Source organism: Bos indicus x Bos taurus, chromosome 12 (assembly GCF_003369695.1).
Source record: "Bos indicus x Bos taurus breed Angus x Brahman F1 hybrid chromosome 12, Bos_hybrid_MaternalHap_v2.0, whole genome shotgun sequence".
NCBI lineage: Eukaryota > Metazoa > Chordata > Mammalia > Artiodactyla > Bovidae > Bos > Bos indicus x Bos taurus.
Window position 1 is genome coordinate 11,061,181 of NC_040087.1, and position 6,287 is coordinate 11,067,467.

The following is a 6,287-nucleotide window of genomic DNA, read 5'->3' on the forward strand; positions in this document are numbered from 1 at the left end:
CAGCCTTGACGAACTCCTTTTCCTATTTGGAACCAGTCTGTTGTTCCATGTCCAGTTCTAACTATTGCTTCCTGACCTGCATACAGGTTTCTCAAGAGGCAGGTCAGGTGGTCTGGTATTCCCATCTCTTTCAGAATTTCCCACAGTTTATTGTGATCCACACAGTCAAAGGCTTTGGCATAGTCAATAAAGCAGAAATAGATGTTTTTCTGGAACTCTCTTGCTTTTTCCATGATCCAGCAGACGTTGGCAATTTGACCTCTGGTTCCTCTGCCTTTTCTAAAACCAGCTTGGTCCATTTGCAGCCAATTAGGTGGACTATGTTTATTCCCCATGGGGATCCAGTGTGCCATGGCCACACACAGACCCCGCCTCAGTGTGTACACATGTGCAGATTGCCCTAAGGGGCCCTGGAGACAGTCCTTTTCAGTGGACATTCATGCCTGGCATGGTGTTCCCAATCTATGCTCCAGATTGGGATACGTGTGGTGCTTTGGAAAGCCCCAGGGCACAGTGGCCAGGGTCCACATTGGTCAAGTCATGAGGTCCATCCTCACTAAACTGCAGAATAAAGAGCATATGATTGAGGCCCTCCGCTGGGCCAAGTTCAAGTTCCATGGCCACAAGAAGACACATATCTCCGAGAAGTGGGGATTTACTAAGTTTAATGTAGATGAATTTGAAGACATGGTGGCAGAAACATGGCTCATCCCAGATGGCTATGGAGTCAAATCGTCCCTAATGAAGGCCCTCTGGACAAATGGTGGGCCCTGTAGTCATGAGAGCCTTGCTGCTGTCCCCTCCTTACTCATGCCCACGAATAAATCCTACTTTTCTGTCAAAAAAAGAAAAGGACAAGGTCCAACACATAGCAGAAGCTCAGCGACATGAGTACTATCCCAACCACACACACCACCTCTACCTTATCCCTTCATCCATCAGTAGACACTTACTTTGATCCATGATTTGATACAGCTGAATTCATGTAACTATGTTACCAGATTCTACTGTAGGCATTACTTTGGGTGGTTTTCCTTTCTTGTCAAAAATAACCAAGATTTAACTGTACAATTATATTCTTTATGATGCTTCCAAGTAACAGGCTAACTGCAATCTCAAGTTTCGTATCATATGAAATTGTATCTCTTACAATCTAAAATTCAGTATTACAGACAATATGTCTTCTACCTCAGTGGACTGTAACCAGGGATGCACCTCCAGATAACCTAGTCTGTGAAGACGCATGCCTACTCCCAGAAGCAGAATCAGCGGTATGGGTGGAGCCCAGGCTTCTGAGAGCCACGGCTCTGCTGCTCTGCAGCCCTAGACCCAACGCAGTCAGTGCTCTTCACCCGGCAGCCACTCCGAAGGACGGCCACCTTACTGCTCAACAATCTCCAAATGTTGTGGAGGGGAAATCTTCTATTTTTTAATCTGAGATTAGAGTGCGACTCCAGTTCCTCCTGTGCTACTCTTCAGGTAAAAGTAACATCACGGGAAAATACCATCTCAGCAACATCCTAACTGTCCCTTTCTCTACCACCAACTGTCTACTTTCAATTCACCTTTCACTACCATCAGAGAAATCTTCCTAAAGAACAACTCTGCAAGTGATGTGATGATCACTCATGGCTGAAAAACCAACTTTGATTTCCTGCGGGCAGAAAGCTGGACCACCTATCCCGGTGTTCACAGTTCTCATACCGTGACCTCAATCACCTGTTTCCGGCCCTGTCTTCCCCTCTCTGCACGTCCCCACTGTCTCTCGTGGGGCTCTTTTTCTCTCTGTCCTTCCCTCCCTCTGGCCTCCCCATCCCCCTTCACTCACACACACACACACACACACACACACTCCAGGCTTACTGAAACATTTTGGATGGCTTCATTCCTGTTCGTTTGCCTTCTCTGAGCTTGGAAAGCACCTGCGTTACTTCCTACCCTTTCCCTTATCTCTGCCTACTCGTCCACCCTTCACAGTCTCAGTTCAAATGCCTTCTCTGCATGACGGTTCCCCCGTGTTGCTCCACTTACAATTATTACAAGAACTGACCACGAGGCTGAAAGAGAACTTGAGAGATCCTCTTTTCAGTCCAGTGGTTTTTAAACTTTCCTGTTAAGTAGCTGAATTCTTATAAAAGTCTTCAAGGAACCTTACTACTGCATTTGTCTTCAGTGTGTTAAGAAAACCCGTAATACCGATACAATCCAGTCTCATTTAAAAATAAGGAAAGCAGGTCTGTGGGGTCACAAATGAGTTGGACATGACTGAGCACACACATTCACACAGCAGGGCTACAGAAAGAAGTGACTTGACCAACGTCAAGTTGGTAACAGAGGCGAGGTACTCTCAGGCACTCATTCATTAGCAAATATTCACTGAGCTCCCGCTACGAGCCTGGCACTGCTCCAGGCCCTTTTTATACAGCAGTGCAGAAAGACACCTAGGGGATAAATTATTCCCACTCACGCGGTACTTATATTCTAGCTAGGAAGAGAGAAATGTTATGAACTAAATATACAGTGTGGCGATTATAAAGAAATGATACAAATAAAGTGTATAGTATGTTAGGGATAAGGACAAATTAGAAAAAAATAAAACAGCAATGAGAAGAATATGACAGTTTACACAGCTAGCGAGGAAAAGTTTCCATTTGCCAGATCACTTCTAAGTAGAGACCTCCAACCTTACCTAAGGAAGAACATTCCAGGCAGAAAAAAAGCCCATGCAAAGACAAACAGGGAGCTAGCCCGATACGTTTTAGGAAACCAAGAAGGCCAGTGTGGTTCACGAAGAGAAAATAAGGAAGAGAGATAATAGGAGGAGGAAGAGTACTGGAAACTAAGGGAGAGCCTCACTGTTTAGACTTTAGCTAGAGAGTTTTAAGTAGCTGAGTCATAAGACTTGACTGCTGTGTTGAAAAAAGACTGCAAACAACCAGGGATGGAAGAAAGAGAAGCTTATGCAATAGCAGAAAAGATGACAATGACTTAGACAGAGGAGGCAGACAAGGAAGATATGATTAAATTATGGGTATGTTTCTAAGGAATATCCAATAAGATTTTTTAATGGACAAAAGTGGGTTGTTGGGGATGGAGGAGGGGGAAGGCTTCAAAACTCAATTTTTGGCAACTGGAAGACTGCAGCTGCCAAAACTGATAGGTTAGGAGTAAGAGAGTATCAGGAGTTACTGAACACAGAAAGGTGAACACAGACGGCGACAATGTGGGGTAGGAGGAGATCAGGAGTTATGAAACACACAGAGTTTGAAAAGCTTATCAGCTACCCAAATAAAAATGTCAAAACAAGTATACTGTCATGGAGCTGTATGATATAGTCCTGGAGCCTGGGGTAGAGGTCTGGGTTAGGTATATAAATTTGGGAGTCATTACATATATGATATGAAAGGTACAGATATAAAAGGTAACAGTGACAGACTCTGGGACACTGTACTATTTAGAAGTAGGGGAGATGAGGTGGAACTAGCAAAGAAGGCTTTCTGAAAAGGAGCACACAGCAACACAGCAGGAAAATAAGGCAAATGTGGTGTTACCCTGACACTGGAGGGGCGGTATTTCCAGGAGGAAGAAACTGTGCCAGAGGCTTACAACAGATCAAACCCGATGAGATCTGAAAGGAAAATGACAGGTGATTTAGCAACACAGACACGACTATTGATTTTGAAAGAATTTTCATTGTGTGATAGAGATTAAAAAAAAAAAAAAAACAAGCACAATATCAGATGAGAGACAGTTTAGCAGAGAATGAGGGGTGAGAAACTCAAGACAAAAAATAATTTTGTTGTGAACAGGCCAAGAAAAGATTTTAGGGGTGATAGGAGACCGCTGTTTAAGAAAAACGGTGCTTCTCCCATTGCCTAGAACATTCCATTTTGTACTGCAGTTAAGTTTGCACAACTCTGTGTCTCCATTTATAAACCAGTTATCCACTTGAGGGCAGGAACTGTATCATACAGCTTCTACAACCAACTGTGGCTGTGAACAGCAAGTTACTTCACACCACCATAGGATTTCAGTTTCCCTTTTTTGTAAAATACTGGGAGAATCTAGAGATCTGATAATTTTGAAAATCTATTTTAGTTCTGACATTTTATTGTTCCACAGCCTCTCCAAGTCCTCTAAATAGTGTTTGAGGAACTGAAAACAAAAATCACATTAAGGCTACATTTAAAAGAGAAGTTTCCTCATCAAATTTTTACATAGCTGACTGAAAGTAATACACAAAACTATCAGATATTCAGAACAACCTGGAAACTTTATAAAGTCCTCCAAAAATTCAATTTCACTTATTACACTTTATTAATAAAAGGTTTTTTGTTTTTTTTTTTTTAAAAAGAAAAGTGAAAGTCTCTCAGTCGTGTCCGATTCTTTGAGACCCCATGGACTATACAGTCCCTGGAATTCTTTGATCAGAATACTGGAGTGGAGAGTCTTTCCCTTCTCCAGGGGATCTTCCCAACCCAGGGATCGAACCCAGATCTCCCACACTGCAGGCGGATTCTTTACCAACTGAGCCACAAGGGAAGCCAAATCTATACTAACATTCTAGAAATATTTTGTATCTTATGGTAGTAGGATATTTAAGTAAATAGTCTTCTAACACAAGTCCAAAACAGTTCATCTTAAAATATGCCAAAACTCCATGCTCTTAAAAAAAGACAACTATCTTTTCAAAAAATTAACTAATTAATTAAATTTGGGTCTCAGGTGTGGGATCTTTGTTGCAGCTCACAGGCTTAGTTGCTCTGCAGCACGTAGGATCTTAGTTTCCCCACCAGGGACCAAACCCATGTCCCATCATTGGAAGGCAAATTCTTAACCACTGGACCACCTGGGAAGTCCCTGACAACTATCTTTTGCCATTAGTAAATTTAAGACAGTATGACAGAGGTCAAGCCTCTTATTTTAACTAGCCTGATTTAGACTATGTCTATTTTCATTTGATATTTATTATTTGTCTATAAAACAAAGGTTCTACTTACAAAGAGATTAGTAAAAAGTATTATGGCTTTCTTACAAATAAATGGACTCTATAAATTCATCACTGTTTGTGGACCAACGACTTATTTGGTTTGACTTTTTGCTATAGGCCTGAATCACACATTTAGCCCTGAAGATTAAAACCCAGCAACATGAAAAAGATTACCTTGCTATTATTTTTGCTCTTTAATAAAAAGAAAACCCAAATATAAACAGAAAAGTAGGGGCATTTTGCTATGCTATGCTGTCACTTCAGTCGTGTCTGACTCTGTGCGACCCCATAGATGGCAGCCCACCAGGCTCCCCCGTCCCTGGGATTCTCCAGGCAAGAACACTGGAGTAGGTTGCCATTTCCTTCTCCAATGCATGAAAGTGAAAAGTGAAAGTGAAGTCGCTCAGTCCTGTCCGACTCTTAGCGACCCCATGGACTGCAGCCTAACAGGCTCCTCCGTCCATGGGATTTTCCAAGCAAGAGTACTGGAGTGGGGTGCCATTGCCTTCTCCGAGGGGCATTTTAGGATATGTTAAAGAAACAAGAACTTCAATTTCTCTTAATCACACTGCTGGTCAAAATAGAGATATGGAAGAAACTAACATTAGCAACTAACCATGTAAATCCACAAAAAAATGACTTAAACTGCTTATTATGGTGCCAGGACACATAATGTGTTCTCAAATACCTATCAAAAAAAGGAGAACACACAGATACTAATAGTACATCCATACTGAGCAATAAAATGAAATTAACTGTGGATAAACACAACCTGGATGACATTTACAAGCATTATGTGGAGTGAAAGAAGCAGCCAGTGTCAGAAGGTTACCTACTATAAGACTCCATTCATAATGACATTTTTGAAGAAACAAAACTATAATGCTGGAGAACAGATCAGTGGCTGAAGGGGATGGACTGGGGGAGGGTGACTGGCCATAGAAACGGAGCATGAGAGAGTTCTGAGGGTGATGGACCTGTTCTGTAACCTAATTATGGCGGTGGCTACACAAATTTACACTTGCATTAAAGTTCACAGAATTGTATAGCAAAAAATATCAATTTTACTTCCTAAGTTAAAAAATGAAACAAAAATTACTGTTAATTCCAGTACTCCAAAAACTCATTACTCCAGTCCATAGTCATTAGAAAATATTAAAATCGAATTGAGGGCCAGTCTACAAAATATCTGACCAGTACTCTTCAAGGTGTCACGGTCAAAAAGGACAAGGAACCATCATAGATTTGAAAGGAGACAATGACAACTAAATGCAATGTGTATATCCTGGGTGGATCT

The 6,287-nt window shown here is 41.7% G+C and overlaps 1 pseudogene; it reads left to right on the forward strand.

Moving 5' to 3' along the window:
• Positions 1–299: 299 nt before the first annotated feature.
• Positions 300–422, forward strand: LOC113902630 (annotated as a pseudogene).
• The last annotated feature ends 5,865 nt before the right edge of the window (positions 423–6,287 follow it).